This window comes from Staurois parvus, unplaced genomic scaffold (genome assembly GCF_062004578.1).
Source record: "Staurois parvus isolate SC_StPar_1 unplaced genomic scaffold, SC_StPar_1.0 ptg000719l, whole genome shotgun sequence".
In the NCBI taxonomy this organism is placed as follows: Eukaryota; Metazoa; Chordata; class Amphibia; order Anura; family Ranidae; genus Staurois; species Staurois parvus.
The window spans coordinates 8,243,263-8,255,359 of NW_028318515.1; the positions used below are offsets into that span (position 1 = coordinate 8,243,263).

The 12,097-nt window shown below is 40.1% G+C and overlaps 1 protein-coding gene across 3 annotated transcripts in view; it reads right to left on the reverse strand.

The window, feature by feature from the left end:
• The window catches only part of LOC149445552 (transmembrane protein 132D-like), a 1,204,219-nt gene that overhangs the window by 107,208 nt on the left and 1,084,914 nt on the right, over positions 1-12,097 (reverse strand). The window contains exon 1 of one of the 3 annotated variants that reach the window (XM_089653725.1): positions 394-903. The exons of the other annotated variants lie outside the window; for them this stretch is intronic. The gene's annotated coding sequence lies outside the window, so the exon portion shown is untranslated. Of the gene's footprint in view, positions 1-393; positions 904-12,097 lie in introns of those variants that run through there. 3 annotated transcript variants of the gene reach the window in all.

The following is a 12,097-nucleotide window of genomic DNA, read 5'->3' on the forward strand; positions in this document are numbered from 1 at the left end:
GAAATCTGGTTGTCCTCACTTCCCGGTTCAGGAAGAAGTCTGTTTGTCCTCACTTTCCGGTTCAGGAAGAAGTCTGTTTGTCCTCACTTCCCGGTTCAGGAAGAAGTTTTTGTGTCCTCACTTCCTGGTTTAGGAAGAAGTCTGTTTGTCCTCACTTCCCAGTTCAGGAAGAAGTTTTTGTGTCCTCACTTCCTGGTTTAGGAAGAAGTCTGTTTGTCCCCACTTCTCAGTTCTGCCCTAAGTCTGTGTGCCCCCACTATTCAGTTCTGTCAGAAGTCAGTGTACCCCCACTATTCAGTTCTGCCACAAGTCTGTGTCCTCATTTCTTAGTTCAAGCAGAAGCTTGTGTACCCCAACTTCTCAATGCAGAAAAAAAAAACTGTGCGTTCTTACTTCTCAGTTCAGGAAAAAGTCTGTGTGTCTCATCTTCTTGTGTCCTTACTTCTCAGTTCAGGCAGAAGTATGTATACCCCCACTTCTTGCTTCAAGCAGAAGTTCATCTGTCCTCATGTCTTGATTCAGGCAGAAGTCTGTGCACCCTCACTTCTTGGTTCACCCAGTCTGTGCATCATCAATTTGGGCAGAATTCTGTGCGTCCTCATTTTTCAGTTCGGATAGAAGAGGAATCATCAAAAATATTCTTGACTTTGCAAACACAAATGCCATTATTCAGCTCCCTTTTTACCATAATTCATTCAATTTTGATGAAGCCCCAACACTAGGGTGAAACAAAATGATGTTACTTTCTGTGGCCTTGCCCACCCTACCATGATATGAGAGTCAATGCATACTGTATATCTATGCATTGGTAAGTGGCATTCTCCCCTTGTTTTGTGATGTGCAGATGTCATTGAGTTTTTTTTATCTATGACTAATTCAATGTACACACTGTGGAGCAATCCTCTCGATTTTAAAATATCACAGCAGTTACTATTATTACAATAAAGCAGGTCAAGTCATGGTTGACAGTTCACTGCTACCCATTGCATTGGCCAATACTCAAAATAGATATTTTGAAACTTGAACCCAGTTTTATCTGTTCTGAGTGTTTGGGAATTGTCAATTTAAAAGTTACAAACCTTGCATCTTACAATCTTTGCAATCATCAGGTAAGGGTGAAATACCCATTGTAGACTCCACTACTATTTGCCTAATATTGAACGTGCCATATCTGCCACGACATAAATTTCTCCAGCTTTTGACTTCTTTTGAAAGCAAGCCTGCTGACATGTTTAGAGATAGATGCATATTGCTTTCTACAGTTGATTTTATTATAACATGGCATATTTATTCACTACCTAGCTTGATTGGGTGGTAAGACGATAACTTATTCTGGTCCTTTGCCAGCATTGTCAGATTTAGCCTGGGTTCACACCAATGCAGTGCGGGAAACGCTGCGAATCCTGTGCGTTTCTCGCACCGCATTGTAATCGCATCGTGTTCATGCTATCTGATGTGGGTGTCAATAAGTTAATGACACCCCGAAACAGATTGCAAAACGTGATGCGATTTCCAGAAATCACATCACATGAAAGAACACCCATGTGACACCTTTCAGGTGCAGATTTAAAAAAGGGTCCTGCATTTTTTGGAGTGGATGCGATGCGATTTGAGCCATACAAAATGTATGGCTCAAATCGCACCACACAGGCATTTGCATGTAATTCACAGGAAAGTGGTGCAGTTCCTGAGTGAATTACATGTGGTGTCCTGCACCGCACAGTGTGAACTCAGGCTTAATATGGATGCATATACATACTTTTATTTAAGTTTGTGCGTTTTTGTATTAAAAGTGATTTTTGTGGAGACACTCAAATTGGTTATGTGTCTTCCTTTTTTATTTAAAAATATGTTTCTCGTCCACCAAATAATCTATAGTGATTCTAAAGCTTGGTTTACACCTGTGCGGCAGCAATTTGTCCGGGCATGAGAGCCCATTCATTTGAATGGACTGCCGTGCCCTGGGACACGCAGAAAAGAAGTCCCTGCACTATTTTTGAAATCGCAGTCCACACGGGAACCAAGGTTTCCAGTATGGGTACATTTTCCAGTGTGGGCGGCGGGCAGGAGGCGTCCCACCAATGGGTCCCGCATTTCTCTGTGTGGGTGGTTGCAGCTGCCAGTATTTATGTGGGTCCCACAGTGGCAGCACCCGCTAGCCTCTGTGAACCTAGCCTAAAGGATGGTAATATTTCCTTAACTGTTTTCCCACTTCTTAGAAAAAAAATCCACATGTCCTCCACTGCTGTTTAGCATAGGTGTAACTGAACTGCTTTATTTTGAGCATCTGAAGCCACAGCTGCTTGAAACTGTTCAGCATTTTAGCACAATGCAGCTTCGCCTTGGAGAGCCATTGCTTTGGAATTGGACGGGTCTCTGAGGCAGGTTAAATAAAATTAATTTCCTAAGCTGGACTGCATCTCAGTGGAGGGAAGCTGAGCAATTCTCTGAGCAGTGGTAGCCTCACAGCTGTTTGGGAGCACTGTGAACATGTAAACATATTTTTTTTACCTTCTGTCTGAAAGCTGAAAACCACTTTAAAGGCTTAGCTTTCCTTTCCTCTGCTTAGAATGACTATTTCTGAAAATAGTCTGAAATCACACACAATTTTTGTCATGTTAGAATTTTGGATTGTACCTAAAAAAAAGTCTGTAACAATCTAAGGTTGCCTAACTCTGGTATAATTCATTCAGGATATAATGAGTTATGCATTATTTTTTGGGTTTCTTAAGTCTCGCCATCCACTACAAGACTCATATCTCATCAATATAGTCTCTCTGTTCAAATGCAAAATGGGTGTCATAATCCTTTCACTTCATTCATTAATGACTTGTTTCAACAGCTGATTCACCATTGGCTAAATGTAATTCAGTCTATGTATTATTCCAGAGCATCAGTTCTTTTTACAGAGAAATACATACTCTCAGCACCTTCTCTCATATTATATTTACATGCATTCACATTATTTCCTGCAGCCTTTCTCATATACTGTACAGTGCCTATGTGTTAAGGCCTAAACTATCCCTTTTATTTTATACTCTACGCTTTATCAACATGGACTGCAATAAATCTAAAATAGAACTGAGGGCTTTAACTCCTGACGGGTTTTTTGCCATCTGTGTCCCATTTCCTTTCACTTCCTGTCCTATATCCACAACCGAGAGGAAACCCCTTCAAAGTGAGGGAATCCCTGGTTGTCACCAGAACTAGTGTTCACATTGTAATATTTTTCTCCCATTACTCTTCTAAGGAAAACCAAAAATGTGGGTTTTTCTTTCACTTTCGGTTATAACAGTAAAGATGACAACATTCTGGGGGCACAGACAGTAAATGTGTTCTAATCCCTCTCCACTCTATCTAAATCTTGAAACCAATAAATTGGTTTTAACAGGGTTTAACTTGATCACTATATTTATTAAGTGAATGTTCACTTGATAATAGACTTACTAAGTTACACTTGTGCATTTTAGTGCACATGCCTTAGTGAAATGATAGGAGAAGTACATCCAAAGCTTGTTTGGCTGTACTTCTTCTGTGGATCACAGGAGTGCAGTTTGTGCTGCTTTCCTGTGACTCGTTTTCAGCTGTTAGTGGGCTAAAGCCCTCTGTTGGCTGAAATCACAGAGCTGGGCTGGGCAAAGGTGGCGACCATTTGGTCTGAATCCACCCAGGAGTCTGGACCAGCACCTAGCTCAGCCTCTCAGCTGAGCCACTGGAAGACTGAGCCAACTGCTCCCTCCTCTTCCTAGCCCGGCGCTCCATTAAGTGCTGGAGGGGCAAAGCAGACAGCGATAAATAGCAGTCACTGCTCTCTGCTCAGAGCAGCAGGGAGAACAAAATGATCAGCGGTGTTCTTAGTCTTAGAGCTGGCGACGGACAGATGCAGGATAGGATCAATGCTGCATCCACCTAAGTATAATTTAAAATGAAAAATCCCAAACTTCTCTTTTAACTCCCATGTGCATGTGGGGGAGTTTTGTTATCCCAAGCTGATCATTCAAGCTGACCAAAAATGCCTAACCTGCAATAAGGCCAACTGATGATGCTGGCACTGGCAAGGGAGCTTTAAAATGTTTATATAAATAAAAGTTAAAATAGCAGGGCTATAATATAACAAATGTATAAGTAAGTCCAAGATTATGTGCAAAAATAATTTTCAACAAATACCTAAAAAAACATATAAAAAAAACCTCCATATGTCCAATGTGTTATCAGAACACTGTATATATATATATATAGTACATATATTATTTTTTTCATCTTTAAAGGACAAAAATATTGGTGGCTTTAGTTCACCGTTCAGAAATACTCATGAATTTAGAGGGGTGCTACCCTGGGAACTGTTCCTGGTTATTAAGACTCATGCACACAGAATATTTTAAAAATGCTCCTCTTCTTGGCAGCATCGTTTTGGCAGAAAAAATGCCTGATGCTTGTCAAACTGTCTAATGCTTTTACAAGCATTTAGGCATGTACCATCAAGCGCTTGGGCATTAATTCATTTAATTGGACAAAATAAAAACGTATTCTGGCCATTAAAATGAATTAACGCTCAAGTGCTAAAAGTGCCTAATGTTAACACACAATTAGGCATGTTTAGCTGCGTTTAGCCGCGTTTACACACATCAAGCATTTTTTCTACTAACACGCTGCTTCTCCTGGACGTACTGGCCCTGGGTTTTTTTCCTTCTAGTAAACTATACTGCTACTAAAAACTTCTAAAATTCTATGTGTGCATGGACACATAGGATAACATGGAGGACCATTTGGAAGCAGTAAAAAAAAGGCCAGACACCTCTAAAAGTGACTGCAAAAATGCCCTGTGTGTATAAGGCCTTAGGAATAAGCTGTTGGTTTGGTCTGAACACAGGTTCTTATTCAACCTTGCGTGGTCAAGTGTTTGTATAAATGATAGACTTTCTTGTTCAGTTTTTGTACTGCTGATATACTGTATATGAAAGCTTCCTGTATCAAAGGTTGTTAAGAAAGCAGTGGGGTTTCTTTAGTAAAACTGGAGAGTGCAAAATTTGGTGCAACTCTGCATAGAAACCAATCAGCTTCCAGGTTTTATTGTTAAAGTTTAATTGAACAAGCTGAAGTTAGAAGCTTATTGGCTGCACCTGTTTTAGTAAATCTACCCCAGTGGGTACCAGCACCCACCTTATTCTTAGCTGGGAATCCCCATCTATGTAAACAATTGGAGTTATGGGCAGACAGTGTATTGACATTCTGCATGAGCCTGACATTGCACCTTTTGCTTTATCTGCAAGAAAAATGTGTTTTTTTAAGGCGTGATTTCCTATTGGGAACATCTCAACAAAAATGAAATTTTTCGATGCAGGGGATGCCTGAAATCTAACTCGAATCCTAGTGCAGACTTCGGGGAAAATCAGTGAGCCAATCACACAAGCAGGAAATGATGTTTCTGGAGGCCTTCTGAACACATTATGTGTACAGAACACCTCCAGGTAGTCATATTGCGTTGCATTTTACAGAAAATTACAGCGCTGCAGATTGAAAAGAATATATCATTTTAAATGACATTCAGTTACAATATGACTTGTGTCGCAATTGTATATGCTATACAATTTTTTTGCTATTTTCCCACAAAAGTAGAGTTACCGTTTAAGCCTCATGTGTGGATTTGACATAACATAAAGTTGCATAAAGTGAAAAGCATACAGAATATGTATGTTGTAAAAAGAATCTGTTTTCATAAATTGTTAATGTAACACTAAAGTAAGAATGAGATGGGTTTGAGTAGACAGATGTTTTTGTAATTAAAATACTCCATCTCTCTCTAATATATAGATGTGATCGGGGGGCTTTACTCTTCTATATGAAAGCTCAAAGCCAGCTGTAAATAATGTAGCTGCAATTTTATTTACATCTCAGTATGGTCAATCTGTAATACTTACAGTGGCAGCAGTAGTAGGTTGAATTGGAAAGTGCTTACTGTAACCTATACCCTATTTATAACAGGCTGGATGTAATATACGCATTCCATGCATATTCAGGGTCTATGAAAATGCAATCAATAATATATGTAAGCCACAGTAATATCGGAACGGAACTAAAAGAGACCACTTCAGAGAGTTCCCTTCACTCCTAGAACTATCCTCCTGCCACAAACTTATTCTTATTATATTATTATTATTTTGCAGGTAAAAAAAATATGCATTTATTATTTTTGTCTACAGGTGCCTGGAAAGCAGTAGATTGCTGATGCCATGCAGGTCTCCTGCAGACCTGTCAGAATATCTGCTTGCCGCACAGGATGTACGAGCAAACAGATATTCTGACAGAAAGTTTCAATGAACTACCACGGCGCTCCACAAAACTACAAGCCCACAGCCGCTAAGGCTGTTGGAACTTGCAGTTCATTAATTCACGGAAGTTCATGAATGAATGATGCGGCCGTGTGGGTGGAACCCCTCACGGTCGTGCTTTTTTCAAATTTGACAGATAGTATCGGGAGACTTCTCCCCGTACTATCTGTCAGGGGTAGGGGGGCGGCAGGCATGGCTGCGACTATGGGAACATGTTACATATTAAGGCTGCTTTAACACTGCTTCACTGCAAATATGTGGTAAAAGTGCATATGCATTTTTTACTTACTGTTGATGCGTTTTCGGCATGTTTTCTGTCTGCATTTTGCCTCACATCCACCTGTGAAACTTGAATATATGACTCAACGAACACACCAAAAATGCATCCATGGGTGTTTTTGATGCATCTTCCATCCATTTTTGGTGCATTTTTTTTAAAATGCACCAACACACACATCAAAAATGCAGCAAGCCAGACTCTTCACTGACCAGGTTCCATAGGATTTAAAGGGATGCCTTTTTATCATGAATATTTTCTGCTTTTTTTAACTGAAAAACTGACTAAAAACTGATCAGCGTGAAAGGGCACTAAATCATCTCTTTAAACATGCATACATGGTGAACTGTTAAAGCCCAACTCCAGCCAAGGTTTACATTTTTTATTTTAGTCTTGGACAGAGATGGGAATAGAGTGAATATCTGTCAGGTTCTTAATTACAGCTGTTTGTACCATTGGGACCCTCTCTCTATCAATCCCTCTGCCACAGTAAAAGAAATTAATGGAACTTGGGAAATCAAGACAGGAAAACCCAGGAAAAAAAAAGATTTTCACTAGAACAGGAACTAATAACACATTCAGCACTGTGGACAGCTCCTCTATTGCATGCACCAGCATCGGATAAGCTGCTACATAGTTGCATAGCTGAATAATAGGTTGAAAAAGACACAGGTACATCTAGTTCATTTAAAGTAAAGCTAAAGTTCCACTGTTGTATGCAGCAAGCAGGCAGGATTTTATTTCCGAAGCGACATAAATTGTCTCTTCTGAAAAAAAATACACTTACCTGCCTTTTCACAGCATCATTTGATATGTAAACTGAGCAGCTCATGTGCAGCTCTGCTTACAGCAGCCAGCCACATCCCCAATGCGTCAGAATGATGGCTTCCTGTCCTGTCGTCTGATAATGGCACATGTCGAAACATAGGCAGAGCCATGTTCTGAGTGAAGTTCCCTGCCCTGAGTCCACTTTGTCCTACAGCCTGTGGTTTGCGGCTTGAGCCAGCGGCTTTACTTGTATATGCCCATACCTCTTTAGTGTCGGGCATGACACACAGCAATGTGAGTGTACCTATGATGGTTTTTTTAATAAAGAATAGATTGTTTTACGCAATGAAGCCTTCCCTCCTGTTTTTTGACATGTTGACAAATGGTCTGAAATTAATGAAGACAGTGGATCTATTAACTTGTCGTTGGCTGTTGAAGATTGCATAGTGCAGGATTGGAAGTGAATTGCATTATGTATGATACCTTTCAAAAGAACACATTTTTACTTTGTATTTAAAGTTGTGTTGAAAGAGGAGAGCCATTTACTTGAAGAGATGAAGGACACTGGGTGTTTGACATCACAATTTTAAGCAAAGAGATTTTTTTGTACAAATGTATTTCATTATATATATATATATATATATATATATTATTGTTATTATTATTCAGGATTTATATAGCGCCAACAGTTTGCACAGCGCTTTACAATATAGGCGAGACAGTACAATGACAATACATTTCAGCACAGAAGGAATAGGAGGGCCCTGCTCGTGGAGCTTACAATCTAAAGAAAGGGGGAGGTGATACAAAAGGTGATAGCTGCGGGGGATGATCTGGCGGAAGTGATTCAAGTACAGTTCTTAGGTGGAGGTGGGGTAGGCTTCCCTGAAGAAGTGAGTTTTCAAAGATCGCCTAAAGGCAGACAGGGTGGGGGCTGACCGGACATGCTGTGGTAGGGAGTTCCAGAGGATGGGAGTGGGTCTGAAGAAGCCCTGGAGGCGAGCGTGGGAGGAGGTGATGAGGGAGCTAGAGAGGAGGATATCATGGGAAGAGCAGAGTGGGAGATTTGGGCGATATCTGTGGATGAGGTTGGTGATGTAGCTAGGGGGTGTTGTGGATGGCTTTGTAAGCTGTGGTTAGTATTTTGAATTTTATATGTTGGATTAGTGGACGCCAATGGAGTGATTGGCAGAGAGGGGCAGCAGTCGCTGATCGGTTGGTAAGGTGTATGAGTCTAGCAGCAGCATTCATAATAGACTGAAGGGGGGATAGCCTGTGTAACGGTAGACTAGTGAGGAGGGAGTTGCAGTAATCAAGGCGGGATATAACCAAGGCGTGGATAAGTTGTTTTGTGGTGTCGTTGGTCAGGAAGGGGCGGATTTTGGAAATGTTCCGGAGGTTGAGATATATATAAAATTTATTTTGCAAATATTGCACCTGATGGTGGACATTAAGGACTTTTACTGTTTATTCTGTTTATACTGTTTACTGTTTATTTTGATGTAATTATTATGGACACATTGTTTGTGAACTGAGCTGCACAATATTTTGAAAGTGAATATTTTGTTGATACATTTTACATAGTATTATTTTAACATGTTTTCTTGTTTTATGTAGTTTTTAGGTAGATTTTGAGAATGGTCATACACATATGTGTTTCTTTGTATACTCCACAGTGAGTTTAGTGACTGCAGCTGCATAATTATTTATTATATCTTTGGCGTGGAGCTTTTTCACATTTATATTGTCACTTTAGCTAATCTTTCCTTCTAAGGTCCTACAAGTTTCCTATCAGTTTGTTTGGCCTTCTCTGCACTTCTCCAGTTCCCCGATATTCTTTTTGTGAACTGAACTGCATGTTCCAGATGATGTCTGATAAATGATTTGCAAAAAGATGTCTCTCTCTCTCTGGAGCCTATACCTCTTTTAAGAAAGTATATTGCTAGCTTTAGAAACCAGCTACAAAGAAGCTTAGCTCATTCCGCGCTATTCTCTGACTTGAATGATATGTTTTCAACAAATCTGCAGTTGAAGCATTCTCCTAGATAATGTACTAGTTAGGTAAGGTAAATTTAGTTCTTTTGGCTACTCTGTAATCAGTGGAGCAGCTTGTGATTAATTTGGGCTGTTCTGGGCACAGGTACTTCCTTCTGGAAGTAGTATATTCCTTAGAAATATAGGGATCTGGGAGAGTCAAATGTACAGACTGAATATTTATGTGGTCCCAGTCAATCCCTGGGGGAGGCTGTCCAGTAGGTGGCTGGGGAGTGCATACAAAGTCTGAGGCCTAAGCAGCTGGAGTTTTTGGCCAGGAGGAGATGTTCCCAGCCTGAAGGGTTGCTGCCCTTCTGGGCAGTCAAGCTGTGCTTTTCCATTTGCTCACTGAGGTAGGGTAGAACTGGGGCATCTGTTTTAGTGCTGATCGAGGTCCCTGCTGTGTTAGAGCTGGGACCCTATTCTACTGGACCTTGCTGGAACTGATTGAGGGATTTCACTGAGGATCCAGTCTGCAAAGTTCACTGAGAAATGTCTGGCTGATATTGGAAGAAAGCACCCAAGTATCCAGGGACATTTGTCAGTACAGACCTGTGTGTAAGATTCTAGTGACTGAGTGCTGCTACTATCCCTTTTTCATCAATTCCAGATTCTGCTCAAGTTTTGACATAACCTCTGGTGTTCTAGTGCAGCTCAGTCCCATTGTGACTGCTGCAAGGACTGTTCGAGGACGTTTTAACAAAGTCAGAAGTCTCCTTGTGTTACTACATTGTGTTACTGGAGTATCCCACAGCTTCCTCATACCAAGTTCAACTAGTAATAAGGCATAAAAAAGGATATCTCTAGACTGTTTATTGAGCCAGGACAGTGACTGAAACGGTGTACCTAGCTGCTGATACACTAGTTGGGGAAAAGATGCTTTGTACTACTCAGCCGGCCCTGTTGTTGTTGAGCAAAACACAACACATATACAGTACATATATCCCTTTTGTAAAGCACTGGGGGGATTTACTAAAGCTGGATCATGTACAATCTGGTGCAGACCTGCACAGAAACAAATCAGCTTCCAGGTTTTATTGTCAAAGCATTAATGAACAAGCTGAAGTTAGATGCTGATTGGTTACTATACACAGCTGCATCAGATTCAATGTTTTTTCACTCAAAAGTAAGAAAAAACAAAATGTTCTATTCCTCTTATATGTTTTTTTAATTTTCTTTTTTTTTGCCAGCAGTTTGCCTTTAACCTTATACTTTTACCTGTTGTCTTCTATATTATTGCACCCCTTTATCTATGTTACATTTTGATCTATTTCAGAGCTATTTTGTAAATATCCTCCATTATAGCTCTTCCTTTGTCCATTTGTCAAATTCTTAGGAATTCTCCCAAGGGAGCCTTGTGTATTTAAAAGTATGTCAGGTATCTATTTAATGATTGTCAGAATGTCTTTTTTTTGTGTACAAATCACATAATTAATTAGATCACCCAGGACAGGATATTTCACAGAGGCAGGAGCATCATTCCTCCTTCTTCTATAAATGATAGATAGCAATTTAGCAGCAAGACATCTGGATTGCTTTATGAAACGAAAATCTCCTACTGGCTTTTTGCCTAATATCATTTCAAGTCAAAACAGGGGTAATTGATGGGCAATGGGTAACATTGGATGGACAACCACAAGAACAGAGGGATATATTCATGAGCTAAATTACTGCGTGATTATAAATAATATTATGTACTACAAGGATTTTGTGAACAGGAACAAGTACATCACATCTTTGCCTGGCAGCATAGAGATTAGATTTATGATTTCCTGAACACGATATGATTACAATAGCCTTACCTTGTGGTCTATGCTGAAAGGATATTACATGGTTTGAATATTGCAAATTAAAAAAAATTGCATAGGGACAGCCATAAGAGACCATTAAAGAGTACTGTCTGAGTATCAAACAACAGTTGCCACAGATGCAATAAAATGATATTAAAGCATCAGATTTTTTAAACTAAAATAACAAACATGTCATACTTACCTGCTATGTATGATGCTTTTGCTCAGAGGAGCCCTGATCCAACTCTTCTCGGGTCTCCTGCCAGCGCTCCTCCCCTTGCCAAGTGCCTACCATAATAAGTCACTTCCTATGGTGGTCACTTGTGCTGGCTCACTCCCGAGCTGAGCAAGCAGACACACAGTCTGCTTGGCTTTGCCCCCCCTGCTCATTTTGCACTGGTTTTTACTGACAGCAGCAGGAGCCAATGGTTACCGCTGCTCTCAGCCAAGCCTGTGAAAGCCTGAGAGGGGAGAAAAGCTGCTGCTGATGTGCACAGTGCTGGATCAAGATCGGGGTTATGTGAGTATTTAGGGTGGAGGTTTTTTACCTTAATGTAGAGAATGCATTAAGATAAAACACTTTTTACCTTTACAACCACTGTAAGACAAAACTTTACACCTATGATGCCTTGTTCTCTACTTGCATGGAGATTGTCTGCTATATTATTATTATACAGTATTTATAAAGCGCCAATGGTTCGCTCAACACTATATGAAATTTCTCATTAATCTGTAGAATATGTTGTAATCATTTATCGTCCACCTTGCTCTTAGAGTACTTTTTAGAGTTACAAAAAAATTTGGAAAAAAATATTTTTTATTATGGCCTTCTGTGCCTCACTTCCTTTCCCCGGTTGCTCTAGTTACAGATACAGGGAGTAAATAGAATTTTCCCCATA